This window comes from Stomoxys calcitrans, chromosome 1 (assembly GCF_963082655.1).
Source record: "Stomoxys calcitrans chromosome 1, idStoCalc2.1, whole genome shotgun sequence".
Classification (NCBI taxonomy): Eukaryota; Metazoa; Arthropoda; class Insecta; order Diptera; family Muscidae; genus Stomoxys; species Stomoxys calcitrans.
The window spans coordinates 82,949,100-82,966,357 of record NC_081552.1 but is presented as its reverse complement, the minus strand read 5'-3'; positions in this window follow the sequence as shown (position 1 = coordinate 82,966,357).

Below are 17,258 nucleotides of genomic sequence, written 5' to 3'. Positions count from 1 at the left end.
GTTGCTTCATCGCCATACAAAGATTGAAGTTCATCAATGCAATCTTATCGTTTAATCCATGCAAAAAGTTGTAAAATATGGTCATACGAAAATGTTTATGAATCAAGTAATTTTTTTTGTCAAATTAATTTTTATACCCTCCACCATAGAATGGGGGTATACTAATTTCTTCATTCTGTTTGTAACACCTCGAAATATGCGTCTGAGACCCCATAAAGTATTTATATTCCTGTCGTCATTTTATGTCTATCTAGCCATGTCTGTCCGTCCGTCTGTCTGTCGAAAGCACGTTAACTTTAGGAGGAGTAAAGCTAGCCGCTTGAAATTTTGCACAAATAGTTTTTATTAGTGTAGGGCGGTTGGTATTGTAAATGGGCCAAATCGGTCCATGTTTTGATATAGCTACCATATAAACCGATCTTGAGTCTTGACCTCTTGAGCCTCTTGAGGGCGCAATTCTCGTCCGATTTGACTGATATTCACTTACAATAACTGTGTTAAGTATGATTCAAATCGGTTAATAATCTGGTATAGCTGTCATATAAACCGATCTTGGATTTTGAATTCTTGAGCCAATAAAGCGCCCAATTCTCATCCGATTTGGCTGAAATTTCGCGTGAGGTGTTTTATTATGACTTCTAATAACTGTGCTAAGTATGGCGCAAATCGGTACATATTAACCGATCTTGACTTCTTGGGATTCTAGAGGGGGCAATTCTCATCCGATGTGGAAGAAATTTTGTACAACGGCCTCAGACCATATTAGACATACGTGTCTAATATGGTCTGAATCGATCAATAGCTTGATGTATTGTAGCTCCCATATGAACCTATCTCCCGATTTTACCTCTTGATCCCCTAAAAGGCTCAATTCTTATCCGAATGAACTGAAATATTACACAATGACTTCTACAATGTTCAGCATTCATTTATGGTTCTAATCGGACTATAACTTTTTTAGATGTTTTTAGAAATTTTTAATGGAAGAGATTATTTTAATTTATGGAATATTACTTTAAAAAAGCTATCTGATCCATCCATTGGTATACATTTCGAAATGTGGCTGAGATAGCTCGCATTTTTTGTTATTGCTCTACTAATGTGCAATATGACTGGCATTGTCTTTTTTATCTCGATTTAAAGAGAAAAGGTAATGTAAAGTATACATTCAGTGGTGATTATAAACATCCACTGATACACACATTTACATATGTGTTATATTTTTATACCCTCCACCATAGGATGGGGGGTATACTAATTTCGTCATTCTGTTTGTAACTACTCGCAATATTCGTCTGAGACCCCAAAAAATATATACAATACAATATATTCTTAATCGTCGCGACATTTTATGTCGATCTAGCCATGTCCGTCCGTTCGTCTGTCGAAAGCACGCTGACTTCCGAAGGAGTAAAGCTAGCCGCTTGAAATTTTGCACAAATACTTCTTATTAGTGTAGGTCGGTTGGTATTGTAAATGGGCCATATCGGTCCATGTTTTGATATGGCTGCCATATAAACCGATCTTGGGTCTTGACTTCTTGAGCCTCTAGAGTGCGCAGTTCTTATCCGATAGGAATGAAATTTTGCATGACGTGTTTTGTTATGATATCCAACAACTGTGCCAAGTATGGTTCAAATCGGTTCATAACCTGATATAGCTCTCATATAAACTGATCTGGTGACTTGATTTCTTGAGCTTCTAGAGGGCGCAATTCCTATCCGATTTTGTTAAAATTTTGCATGACGTATTTTATTCTTACTTTTAACAACTGTGCCAAGTATGGTTCAAATCGGTTCATAACCTGATATAGCTGCCATATAAACCGATCTGGGATCTTGACTTCTTGAGCCTCTATGACCATCAACATACCAACAACCTCTCATGACCATCAACATACGTGTTTATTATGGTCTGAATCGGTCTATAGCCCGATACAGCTCCCATATAAATCGATCTCTCTATTTTAATTCTTGAGTCTCCAACATATAATTTAATTGTGGTGCAAACCGGGCCATATCTTTATATCGCTCTAAAAGCAGAGGAAATTCTTTCTTTTATCCTTTTTTGCCTAAGAAGAGATGCCGGGAAAAGAACTCGACAAATGCGATCCATGGTGGTGGGTATATATTGTTCGGTCCGGCCGAACTTAGCACGCTTTTACTTGTTTCTTCTAACATCCTCTTTATAATTAAGCAGTAATAGCAGAACTACTGCTAAGCAAACAGTGTAAGCAATTCCAGCAAACTTTTTTCTATGAGGGTAATAGTGCGAATACAAGTAAAAGCGTGCTAAGTTCGGTTGGGACGGGTCTTTTATACCCTACACCATGGATCGCATTTGGCAAGTTCTTTTCGTGGTATTTCTTTACAGGCAAAAAAATAAAGCATTAGAATTGCTATTGCTAACTATATGCTATTGGAACTATATGGACCAGGTTATGGACCGATTCGGAACATACGTAATTTGGCCGTTGGACACCATAGTAAAAGTCATTGAGCAAAATTTCAGTCAATTCGAATAACAATAACGCCCTAAACGGGCTCAAAAAGTAAAATCGGGATATCAATTTATATGGAAGCCACATCAGGTTATGAACCGATCTTATCATATTTGGCATAGTTGTTGGAATTCAAAACAAAATGCCTCATACAAAATTTCAGTTAAATCGGATATTAAGTACGCCCTTAAGAGGCTCAAGAAGTCAAGATCCGAGATCGGTTTATATGGGAGGTTTATCAGGATATTATCTGATTTGGATTATACTTAGTACAGTTGTTGGAAGTCATAACAAAGCATCTCATACAAAATTTCAGACAAATTGGGTAATAATTGCGCTTTCTAGAAGCTCCATATATATAATCGGGAGGTCTGTTTATATGGGACCGATATGGCCCATTTCCACAAATAATAAGTATGTTTGCAGAATTTCATTCGAAAGTTAGCTTGCTTTCCACAGACAGACATACGGACGGACATGGCTAGATCGATTTAAAATGTCTTGGCGATCAAGAATACTTTATGGGCTGTTAGACCAATATTTCGATGTGTTACAAACGCAGTGACTAGATAAGTATACCCCCTTCCGACGGAGGAGGTATAAAAAATATTTAGTGCAAAGTGGCAACCTTTCAATAAATGCGCTTATAATGGGACCAATACCTTTATTTGGGAGAGCGGTGTATATGACAGCTATATCCAACCATATCCCGATCAGTATGGATTCCGAAGGCCAAACACAAGTCACTATGTCGAATTTCAGTGAAGTCGGGTACTAAATGCGCCTTTTATGTCAGTAACATCCAAATATGAACTCGATATTTTTGATTAACTATCTGGGCCGGTTCGCTTCGTTACACTCTAAAATTGATTTTTGAAATTAGCAAGTGATTTAGGGCTATGGGTCAACTTCAGATCCAAAGTTATTGACTTTTTAACTGTACTTGTTATCTTCTTTCAAAAATATATCTCAAAGCTACCACATGTGTTACAACTTTTTTAACGCCACTATCTACAGGTGGAGCAGCCCAATGATCCACAGGTTCTTCCTATATCAACCCGAATTGGAAGGAAAAATTGTATTGTACTACCAAAGTCCTTTTATTGCATCCTTTCATGTCCCGAACGGCATACATGTTTGGCAGATGATTTTTTATACCCACCATCATAGGATAATTGGTATATTCATTAAACCATTCCATTTGCAACATATCGAAATATTCATTTCTGACCCTACAAAGTATATTGTCGGATCGTTTGTTGTAATCACTCTACAGTCTTTAAAAATTGAGATGTAGAGCTGAAATTAAACACAGATACGTCTTTTTGCTGAACGCTGTTTAAATTCTTCAACGGGCCAAATCAAACCATATTTGGTATAGCATATAGACCAATCTACAGGTTTAAGGTCTGAAAGCAATATAAGCTGCATTTATTATACGATTTCAATGAAACTTGAAACAGTGAGTTGTTTAAGGCGTCCCGACATTAGACTTAGGCATTTGTAAATATTTTTTTTTTTTTAAATTTTGTTGGAAAAGATGATTTTAATTTGTGCAATATTACTGTAAAGAATCTAACTGATCCTGATCCTTCCATCCATTGGTATACATTTCGAAATGTAACTGAGCTAGCTTGCATTGTTTGTTATTGCTGTACTAATGTGCACATGACTGGCATAGCGTTTTGTATCTAAATTAAAAAAAAAAAAGATTATAAATAGTATACATTCAGTGGTGATTCTAAACATTCACTGAGACTCACATTTACATTTGTATTTTTTTTTTAACATTCCCTTCATTATTAAGTATCAGTCGTTTTCAGCAAACAACTAAATTTCCAGCAGTCAGTCTGCTGTTCTGAAATTGCAGAACTACTGCTGTAAAAGCAGAACTACTGCTACAATAGCAGCAAAATTAATTATTAATATATAGCAGGCAGTGTTTGCAATTTTCAGCAATCTTTTATCTATGAGTGTAGCTGCCATACAAACCGATTGGCCGATTTAAGGTTTTAAGCCCATATAACCGGCAATTATTATTCGATTTCGCAGATTTAGGACAGTGAGTAACGTTTGGTTGCTCGACATTTTTTAGTTTGTCTCAGATCGGTTCAGATTTGGATATAGCTACCGTATAGACCGATTTTTCAATTTAATGTTTTCTAGTTTCATAAAGCAATTTTGAAAATGGATCCACAAATAAACATTTCGCATCCCAAACAATAAATGGTAGAGAATTATTTAATCAGAGTGGCCACAGAAAGGGCCCGAAGATTTTGCATATGGTCTAACAAACAACTCCACTCTTTATTTCAAATCGTATAAAGATATCTCAGTTCATTCGAAAATAGCAGAATGTATTTCATTTTCTTTTTAGTCTTCCGAATTGGTGATTTGTGGACAATGTATAGGAAAAAAGTACATTGGGTAGACATTTTTGTCCATATTTAACAACTAAAAAGGCGGCCGGGTCGAACTTTGGATACCCACCACCTCGGGTATATATGTAAACCACCTTTCATCAAAATCCGGTGAAAATTGCATACCTTATGTCCCATAGCAGTTATATCGAAATATGTTCCGATTTGGACCAAATACTTATAAGTAAAATTCAATTGTTCAATTGTGATCTGAAGCATATACGACACGGATGTCGAAAAGCTTAACATAAGTCACTGTGTCAAATTTCAGTGAAATCGGATTATAAATGCGCCTTTTATGGGGCCAAGACTTTAAATGGAGATATAGGTCTACATGGCAGGTGTATCCAAATCTGGACCAATTTGGGCCAAATTGCAGAAACATGCCAAAGAGCCTAACAAAATTCACTGTTTAAAATTTCAGCGACATCGGACATTTTATGGGCCCAAAACTTTAAATCGAGAGATCGGTCTATATGGCTGCTATATCCAAATCCTTACCGATCTGTGCCATATTGCAAAAGAATGTCAAGGGGCTTAACTCACTGTCCAAAATTTTGGCGAAATCGGACAATAAATGCGCCTTTTGTGGGCCCAAAACCTTAAATCGAGAGATCGGTCTACATGGCAGCTATAGCCAAATCTGATCCGATCAGGGGCAAATTGACGAAAGATGTCGTGGGGCCTAACATAACTCCCTGTCTCAAGTTTCAGCAAAATAGGATAATAAATGTGGCTTTTATGTGCCTGAAACCCTAAATCGGAGGACCGGTCTTTATGGCAGCTATATCCAAATCTGGACCGATCTAGGCCAAGTTAACGAAGGATGTCTAATGGCCTAACACAACTCACTGTCCCAAATCGGATAATAAATGTGGCTTTTATGGGCCTAAGACCCTAAATCGGAGGATCGGTCTATATGGCACCTATATCCAAATCTGGACCGATATGGGCCAAATTGACGAAGGTTGTCGAAGGGCCTACCACAACTCACTGTAACAAATTTCAGCAAAATCGGATAATAAATGTGGCTTTTATGGGCCTAAGACGCTGATCAAGAATATATATACTTTATAGGGTCGGAAATGGATATTTCGATGTGTTGCAAACGGAATGACAAAATGAGCGACAAATCCTTCCACATCGAAAATGGGAAGAGAATTCGAAACATACTAGAGCAAAATGATTTCCCAAGAAAAACGGTAACGGATCTAATAAAACACGTTAAGAATAAAAAGGATAGGGACACGAAGGAACTTGCACCAAAAATTTATAAAAGGACAACATATATTTCAGGCTTTTCGGAGAGATTTGGTAATTCCAACATTTACAACAAAGACTAATACCAATTGGCACTAAAAAGCGGCAATACTGTTAACAACATATTTAGCAAGACTAAAACCAGGATAAGGAAAGAATTCGTTGTAAAAAATTTCAGCCAAATCGGATAATACTTGCGCCCTTTAGAGGGACAAGAAGTCAAGATGCCATATCGGTATATATGGCAGCTATATCAGTAGGATCTAGGAGACAACTTCCTTCTCCTGTTCCTGTAGTTTCACAATGGACGATAACGTCTAAGGGGTCTGATGGCTGCCACTTTACATTGTGACAAGCTAAATTGAAAGTTAAGGTCAAGATGGTAAAAAATTCTAAAAACTGTCTTTTTCACGTTTTTTATTCCCACCACCGAAGGGTGGGGGTATATTCACTTTGTCAATCCGTCAAAATGATTATTTTTGATGTTTATTCTTGATCGCCGTAAAAATCTAAGAGGATCTAGCCATGTCCGTCTGTGTGTGTTTCTGTCCGTTGAAATCACGATATACTCTTTAAAAATATGGATATTGAGCTGAAACTTGTCCCTGCCGAACTTAATGCCTTTTTACTTGTTGATTTATACTTCGCATAACTTTAGACTGAAGAATCGGACCCTGAGTTATATTGCGGCAAAAGAATAGCAAATTTGGTCAGCTATTCAAATCTGTTGAAAAAATCGGTTTATATATGACACAAAAGCAACAAATTAAGAGACCAGCCTCTGTAAAAACTTAAATAAAGATATATTTACATGTATACATCGCATGCAAGTTTTTTGTAGGGTTTTTGGGCACTTTCCTGCAAATAAAAAATTTTGAAAATCGGACTATTAATTCGCTTTTGACAGCACGAAGGAATTTTTGTAGGTCTGAGGTGACCAACTTTGAGGGCCCGCCAATCGGGTCTGCGATTACACTGATTTCCACATTTTCTGGATAACACTTTAGCTATGACCATATAAAATTTCGTTCAAGGTCCCTGATTAGCACATTTTCTGTATAACACTTCAGCATAACCATAACAAATTTCGTGAAAATATCTTTATCCGTTTACAAATGGCAAACTTATTTCCACTTTTTTTTCGCCATCGAAAAGTGTGTCGAAGTATCTAATACAATTCAGTGTGGGTCAGCATACGGGAGACCCAGACAACATTATAGTATTTTTGAAGAGACCTAATCAAGTTTCGAAACATGCACAAATGGTGCATTGTCTATGTTCCGATCCCGCCTATGTATCTGGTTATTTATTTTCTGTAATTAATAAGAATCTTATTATTCTAGTGGTATTCATTTCTATGGTAAACCAGCTCGAATATGTTTTGGGGGATAAATAAAAATTATAAATTTTTTGTTTTATCAAAAATTTACGGATTTAATAAAGTTTTTTTTCCTATAAGTGAAAGAAAATCTGAGGTTGACAATTTTATATTAACCCATCGATATAAAATGAAATTATGGTCTCAGATAAATTTTTCTATGCGCCATAAGAGCTGAACATCTTAGATTTTCTATATTTGTTGGTGCCACGTGCGATTTAAATTTCACCACGTTGTTGTTTATTTTATTAATTTTTATAGATTTGAACTTAAACACCTTGATTTTTTTATTATTAAAAATATGTTTCCGAAGTTCATCAACTGAAGTTTCCTTGATAAATTTAAAGAATTTATTTACTTCAGAAATTCCTGAGAAAACTTGAAAATTGGTTTAGTTTTCTTGTACAATATATTATATTATATTTCAGTTACCTAAGTCTGACTGCAATCTTTGTTTCCTGCCTAGGAATTCTCCCATATTCCAACAGAATCGCCTTACGGGGTAATTATTTTTGCCTTGGCGCTTGTCGATAAGTGTAGAGAACCATACGATAGTGCGCAAGAATGGTATAAGAAAAATGTAAACTTTAACTGTAATTACACTTGTTAGTTGTTTGTATGTGACCGGATATTTGTAACAATTTGTTAAAGGTATTAAGACATACAGACACATACAAATGCTATTTTGTACGTCCTAAAAGTTCAAAGGAAAACTGGTGACTCGTTAAATTAACTTAAGTCTGGACTGTTGGAAAGGTGGTAAGAAGGACGAACTTTTAGGGACTTGGTAATTGAGAAAGCTAAAAATTGCAAATGGTTATATTTTTCTGCAAAGTAATTATTGGGCGGATTTATTTATTTATTTTTTTTTTTTTTTTGGCTTAAACATTTGTCGGATGGGGGAAATGTTAACCAAAAACGAACAAAAAGAGCTTAAAATTCGTTCCTTTTTTTTAATCATTCTTTTTTTGAAGTGTGTTTTTCAACGTTTTTCGTTTGTTTTCCCATTTTCATTTAGCTAATGGGATATTTCGAAAATCATGGGATTTTTGAAATATCCCCATTTGTAAAATTGAAAGCCCTATCACATGATTCCCACTAACCGTTTATCTCCTTGTGTTGTCACTTTGAGCTTTGACATAATAAAAATGATGCTGTCACATCACTCGCACACTTGGTCTTGGTCTTCATTCGGAGTGCAAAGACAGTGTGGCACCCCATGATTAGGAGGAAAAACTCACGTAAATATCAACTTAACTGTAATTAAGCTTTTACATGCAAACGCACGTATTCACATTTAATTGAGAGCGCACATACACACTTACTAACTATTAACGGACATGTATGTATGTTACAATAAGTGGCCATACATTACAAGTTCTTTCTTTTCTTTTTCTCTGCTGTTCGTTCTACCGGCTTTCAGAGCATGGTCGGAGAAGAGTGTTTTTGTCAAAGTGTATAAAAGTTTAATGAGAAGAACAAACAAACAACCATAATGATGTTATAAAGCAAATTATGTTTTGTTGTTGTTTTTTTTTTTTATTTCTAGCTTCTCAGTTTTCCTCCTGTTTAGCTTTCGCCAAATTGGACATTTTAGCTTTATAGATGGACCAGTGTTGCCTATTGCACTGAAAAACCATTCAAATGAGAAAGGGATTTGTAAAAACAGATGACAATTCATAGCGAATCTTTTACAATGGTAATTTATTTTATTTTATAGTATATACAGTTGCGGTCAAAAAAAAAAATAGCAGCAAAAATAAAAATCATTATTGTTCTAATTGTTTAACACAGACTCTCGCATTTGTCGAGATCTTTGCACGGTATCTCTTTTTAGGCAAACAGGGAATAAAGGATAAGAATTGTTATGCTATTGGAAATATATCAAGTAATTCGATTTCGATTGGGACCATAAGTGAATTGAATGTTGAAGAACATAGTAGTAGTTATTGGGTAATATTTCAGTCCATTCGGATAAGAATTGCGCCTTGTAGGAGCTCAAAAAGCATAATCAGGAGATCGGTTCTTATGGGAGCTGTATCAGGCTATAGATCGATTAACACCATATTGGACATGTATGTTGAAGGTCATGGGAGAAGTCGTTGCTACAATTTCAGCAAAATCGGATAAGAATTGAGTCCTCTAGAGACTTAAGTAGTCAAGATCCCAGATCGGTTTATATGGCAGCTATATCAGGCTTTGGCCCGATTTTAGTCATACTTGGCAAAGTTGTTGGAAGAAGTAACAAATAAGTTCATGCAAAATGTCAGCTAAATCAGATGAGAATTGAGCCCTCTATTGGCTCAAGAAGTCAAGATCCCAGATCGGTATATGGAAGCTAACCCAGGTTATCAACCGATTTAAATTATACTTAGCACAGTTATTGGAAGTCATAACAAAACGTTTGTGCAAAATTTCAGCCAAATCGAATGAGAATTTCGCCCTAGTGGCTCAAGAAGTCAAGATCCCAGATCGGTATATATGACAGCTATATCAGGTTATGAACAGATTTAAACCATACTTAGCAGAGTTGTTGGAAGTGATACCAGAACACAACGTTCAAAGTTTCGGCCAAATCGGATATGTGGTAGCTATATCAAAACATGGAACGATTTGGCCCCTTTACAATCCCAACCGACCTACATGAATAAGATATATTTGTGCAAAATTTCAATCTTCGAGCTTTACGCCTTCGATAGTTAGTGTGCTTTCAATATACGGACGGACGGATAGATCGACTTAAAATGTCATGGCAAGACCCCAGAATATATATTAATGGGGTCGTAGACGCATATTTCGAGGTGTTACAAACGGAATGGCGAAATATAGTATACCCCCCATCCTATGGTAGAGGGTATAATTAATGGAATGACTTGTATAGTCGGCGGTGCTCACTGCAATAAAAATTTTATGATGTAATATAAAAGATGAGATGGCCATACCAAAACCGAATAATAATTGTAAGACTTAGTGTGTTATTCAAGGCGCCTGACAAAATTCCGAAAGATAAGTTCAAAAATATAGTAGATTTAATGGAACGACTTTGTGGAAAGGGTTAACGAAACAAAGGCTGCCCAATAAATTACTAATTTATAAGAACTAGATATTTTAAGACATTTATGCAAAAAAAAAGATTGATAAAATAAGTTATCTAAATTTTTTGTAACGTTTTAGTTATCACTGCTATTATTTTGACAGCCCTTACTAAGAAATACACACATTTTTGGACTTCATTGCAAACACGTGAAACCTTTTATTTTTATTAAAGGCTAAAAAATAAAGTGTCATATAATATCTATAAGTCTAAAAAAAAAATATTAAATACTTTCAAAGAAGAATATATTTTTTCCATTAAAATATTTTATCATTCTGCGCTGCTGTATATACTTTAACAACAACAGGTCGAATCTTGGGAACCCATCGCCATGGATTCTATAAAATCAGAGTTGATTATAAACGAGAGGTAAATATAGAGACATGTATATTAGCGTTTTACGCCAATGCGGCGTGATTGGTATTCTTCGGCCACGCTGAGCTACGTCGAAGTATTAACCTAATTGGCCCGTTTCCCATCTCCATCCATCTGCACCATTAAAACTTATGCGTATTAAAATCGCTATTGTTATTTCCGTCGGCCCGGATGATCGGGTGGTATGATATAGCTAAATAGACTAAGAATGTCGAGCCGATCAAGAATATCCGTATTATATTGGATCGCAAATCAATATTTTGAGGTACTACTTTCAGAATGACTAGATTACTATACACTCAGAAAATTTTGATAACAAACGTGCTCATACGTGCTATCACGATATTGATAGTAAAGCAATACATTATGATGCAAAAACAATGCCAGATGGATGAAACATAAAATGATTAGTACCGTTTGGTACTAGCATTATTACCGAACTGGTTTTGGTTTTAATACCAATTTGTTATTGGTTTTAATACCAATTTTTTATTGGTTTTAGTACCAAACCGTTATTGATTATTCCACCCCCTAATGAACCAAAAAAGATCACCATTGAAAATAATTTTATTCTAATTTATTAATTAATTATTAATTATTTTGATTACTTATGTTTATAATTACAAAAAAGTAAGAGCGTGCTAAGTTCGCATTTGTCGAGTTCTATGCGCGGTATCTCTTTTTAGGCAAACAAAGAGTATTGCATAAGAACTGTTATGCTATGGGAGCTATATCAAGTTGTAGTCCGATTCGGAACATACATGAATTGAATGCTGAACATTGTAGAAGTCATTGTGTAATATTTCAGTTCATTCGGATAAAATTGCGACTTTTTGGGGCTCAAGACGCAAAATCTAGAGATATGTTTATATAGCAGCTGTATCAAGATATTGATCGATTCAGACCATATAAGACACGTATTTTGAAGGTCAGGAGAGAAACCGTTGTACACAATTTCTGCCAAATCGGACAAGAACTGCGTCCTCTAGAGGCCCAAGAAGTCAAGATCCCAGATCGATTTATATGGCAGCTATATCAGGTTATGTACCGATTTGAACCATACTTAGCACAGTTATTGGAAGTCGTAATAAAACACGACGTGCAAAATTTCAGTCAAATCGGACGAGAATTGCGCCCTCTAAAGGCTCAAGAATTCAAGACCCAAGATAAGTTTATATGACAGCTATATCAAAATATGGACCGATTTGAACTATACTCAGCTGAATTTTTGGAATTGGTACAAAACACCACGTTGAAAATTTCAGTCAAATCGGACGAGAATTGCACCCTCTAGAGGGTCAAGAAGTCAAGGACCAAGATCGATTTATATGGCAGCTATATCAAAACAGGGACTAATTTGGCCCATTTACAATCCCAAGCTGCACAATTCTTATCCGATTTGGATGATTTTTTGCACAAAGTATTTCGTTATGATATCCAACAACTGTGCCAAGTATGGTTGAAATCGGTCCATAACCTGATATAGCTGTCATATAAATAGATCTGGGGATTTGACTTCTTGAGCTTTTAGAGGGCGCAATTCCTATCCGATTTGGCTGAAATTTTGCATGACGTATTTTATTTTTACTTTCAACAACTGTGTCAAATAAGGTTGAAATCGGTTCATAACCTGTTATAGCTGCTATATAAACCGATCTGGGATCTTGACTTCTTGACCCCTAGAGGTCGCAATTATTATCCGATATGCCTGAAATTTTGTACGACGGATCCTCTCATGACCATCAACAAACGTGTTTATTATGGTCTGAATCGGTCTATAGCCCGATACAGATCCCATATAAATCAATCTCTCTATTTTACTTCGTGAACCCCAATGGGCGCAATTCTTATACGAATTGGCTGAAATTTTACACAGGTCTCCAACATATAATTTAATTGTGGTCCGAACCGGACCATATCTTGATATCGTTTTAATAGCGGAGCAACTCTTTTCTTATATCCTTTTTTGCCTAAGAAGAGATGCCGAGAAAAGAAGTCGACAAATGCGCTCCATGGTGGAGGGTATATAAGATTCGGCCCGGCCGAACTTAGCACGCTTTTACTTGTTCGATTTACCTATGTCCGTCTGTATGCAGGTCGAAATTGTTGTCCGATTGTCTCAAAAGTTGGAATAAATGACTTTTTTGTTCCTAAAACGAAAGCTATTGATTATAAAAAAAATCTCATCAGATTTTGATATATCTCATAAATAACTTTCATCCGATATGGCTGTAGTAGCCACAATTTTTGTTCGATATTTTTGTGTAGGATGTTTTGTTAGACGTCCCAATAAGTGTGCTAAACTTCATCAAAATTGGTCCAGATTAAGATATAGCTCCTATATACATCTTTCATCCGATATGACCTTTGAAGGCTGTAGAAGCCACAATTTTGTTGCGATCTTTGAATAATATTGCGTGAGATGTCTTACTTAAAGTCCCAATAGGTACGCAAAATTGCATCAAAATCGGTCAAGAATCAAGACATAAGTCTCATACATATCATTCATCCGATACACCTTTTTATAGGCTAGCACCCTAAATTTTTGACCGATCTTTGCAAAGATTAGATTTTCATGTAGCTCCCATATATCTTTAGCCACAATTTAGGTCCAATCGTAAGAAAATCTTGCAAGGTTCTAATCGGTATTTCTATATGTATTCAAAATTAAAGTCTGACTAGATTAAAACATAGGTTGTATTAAAAATAGTACATAGAACGGTGTTGTCGGGTATTATTTATTTTAGTAGCTCCACCCGATTTTTGCATTTCATTACTGGTTTTTGCTTACAGTTATAGTGTTTGCTGAAGTCTCTGGCTGAAAAAAAGCATTTTATACTCGTCCAGTAGGTTCAACAACATACCGATTTCATTAAGGAACGGTGGGGAAGTTTCTCTCATATCAATGAGTTCTGTGCGATTCAAGTTTAAACTTAAACCTTCTTGTTATTGACGATCCCAGAGCGACATCACTTTGTACAGGAGTTTTACATGGCTGATTACCAAAGGTAAATAGCTCATACGTGTCCCCATCGCTAGGAGAGGATAAACACCGGTAAAAATATTTTCTAAGGTTCTTGCCTGAATTAGAACCCAAGCGTTCAGCGTCAAGGCCGGACATGTTAAAATCTTAGCTATGGTGGGATAAGCACATTCAATAAATAAGCTTTAGCTATGGGTTGATAGTGCTCTCAGTGCTTTTAATAAATGTCTCCCTAAAGAGATGTCGGACTGCGGCACTCCGTTCGGACTCGGATATAAAAAGGAGAACGCTTATCATTAAGCTTAAAACTTAAATCGGACAGCACTCATTGATATGTGCGAAGTTTGCCCCTGTTCGTTAACGGAATGTTCATGGTAAAATTTGCATTTTGGCTTTTTGCCTATATGGGGCTATAACCATTCGTAGTTCCATAGTTTATTCTTTTTTTGTATGTCCGTGCCCGGCTTTGCACGTAGTGCAGAATTTGACATGTTCGCCTATAACCCTTTACTCCTGTGTTCGAATCCTGGCGAGAAAATCATAAACAATTTTCAGCGTTGGTTACCCCCTCCTAATGGTGGCCACATTTGTGGTTTACTATGCCGTGTAAAAACGTTTCCCCAAAGAGGTATCGCACTGCGGCAATCTGTTCGGAGGTCCACAGATCATTGAGCTTAATCCTGACTCCGACACCACTCACTCATACGTGAGAAGTTTAACCTGTTCCTTAATGGAATGCTCATGGGCAAATTTGCCCGGGCTGAAACCAGTTTAAACTATGGCAGGGTAATTACAAGAGATTTATGCAAAGTGTCGGCATGACTCATTCTGCCCGATTTAAACAGTGGAAAAGTGCCACAATGACAACGATGCGATTGTCGTTAGAAGCAGCTTCATTGCTTAATACGAAGTTGTACCGTACACCTTATTTCGCTAAAACTACTTTTTGAGAAAACCCTTTTTAAAAATGGTATAAAATTAGCAAATTTTAAACTATAAGTTACGGTCAATCTCCGATTGAAGAAACGTCACACTGTTCAGAATTCAGTTTATGTGCTTATTCAGCTAATGGTAACCCTAACATGAAATAAAACAATGAAAACATTGGCGCTTATCAAGGAAAATGCTTATAAGTTCACATGTGCATGCGTGTGTAAGTAGGTTGGTGTATTTTTATACCCTGCAACATAAGATGGGGGGTATACTAATTTCGTCATTCTGATTGTAACTACTCGAAATATTCGTCTGAGACCCCATAAAGTATATATATTCTTGATCGTCGTGAAATTTTATGTCGATCTAGCCATGTCCGTCCGTCTGTCCGTCCTTCCGTCTGTCTGTCAAAAGCACGCTAACTTCCGAAGGAGTAAAGCTAGCCGCTTGAAATTTTGCACAAATACTTCTTATTAGTGTAGGTCGGTTGGTATTGTAAATGGGCCACATCGGTCCATGTTTTGATATAGCTGCCATACTGTGCCAAGTATGGTTCACATCGGTCCATAACCTGATATAGCTGCCATATAAACCGATCTTGGGTCTTGACTTCTTGAGCCTCTAGAGTGCACAGTTCTTATCCGATTGGAATGAAATTTTGCACAACGTGTTTTGTTATTATATCCAACAACTGTGCCAAGTATGGTTCAAATCGGTTCATAACCTGATATAGCTGCCATATAAATCGATCTGGGGTCTTGACTCTTGAGCCTCTAGAGTGCGCAATTCTTATCCGATTGAAACGAAATTTTGCACGACGTGTTTTGTTACGATATCCAACAACTGTGCCAAGTATGGTTCAAATCGGTCCATAACCTTATATAGCTGTCATATAAACCGATCTTGGGTCTTGACTTCTTGAGCCTCTAGAGGGCGCAATTCTTATCCAATTTGAATGAATTTTGGCGCGTAGTATTTTGTTATGATATCCAACAACTGTGCCAAGTATGGTTCACATCGGTCCATAACCTGATATAGCTGCCATATAAACCGATCTTGGGTCTTGACTTCTTGAGCCTCTAGAGTGCGCAATTCTTATCCGATTGGAATGAAATTTTGCACGTAGTATTTTGTTATGATATCCAACAACTGTGCCAAATATGGTTCAAATCGGTTCATAACCTGATATAGCTGTCATATAAACAGATCTGGGGATTTGATTTCTTGAGCTTCTAGAGGGCTCAATTTCTATCCGATTTGGCTAAAATTTCGCAAGACTTTTTTATACCCTCCACCATAAGATGGGGGGTATACTAATTTCGTCATTCTGATTGTAACTACTCGAAATATTCGTCTGAGACCCCATAAAGTATATATATTCTTGATCGTCGTGAAATTTTATGGCGATCTAGCCATGTCCGTCCGTCTGTCCGTCCGTCCGTCTGTCTGTCGAAAGCACGCTAACTTTCGAAGGAGTTAAGCTAGCCGCTTGAAATTTTGCACAAATACTTCTTATTAGTGTAGGTCGGTTGGTATTGTAAATGGGACATATCGGTCCATGTTTTGATATAGCTGCCATATAAACCGATCTTGGGTCTTGACTTCTTGAGCCTCTAGAGTGCGCAATTCTTATCCGATTGGAATGTAATTTTGCACAACGTGTTTTGTTATTATATCCAACAACTGTGCCAAATATGGTTCAAATCGGTTCATAACCTGATATAGCTGCCATATAAACCGGTCAGGGGTCTTGACTTCTTGAGCCTCTAGAGTGCACAATTCTTATCCGATTGGAATGAAATTTTGCACGACGTGTTTTGTTACGATATCCAACAACTGTGCCAAGTATGGTTCAAATCGGTCCATAATCTTATATAGCTATCATATAAACCGATCTTGGGTCTTGACTTCTTGAGCCTCTAGAGTGCGCAATTCTTATCCGATTGGAATGAATTTTGGCACATAGTATTTTGTTATGATATCCAACAACTGTGCCAAATATGGTTCAAATCGGTTCATAACTGATATAGCTGTCATATAAACAGATCTGGGGACTTGACTTCTTGAGCTTCTAGAGTGCTCAATTTCTATCCGATTTGGCTGAAATTTCGCAAGACGTTTTTTATTGTTACTTTCAACAACTATGTCAAATAAAGTACAAGTCGGTTCATAACCTGATATAGCTGCCATATAAACCGATCTGGGATCTTGACTTCTTGAGCCTCTAGAGGTCGCAATTATTATCCGATTTGCCTGAAATTTTGTACGATGGATTCTCTCATGACCATTAACATACGTGTTTATTATGGTCTGAA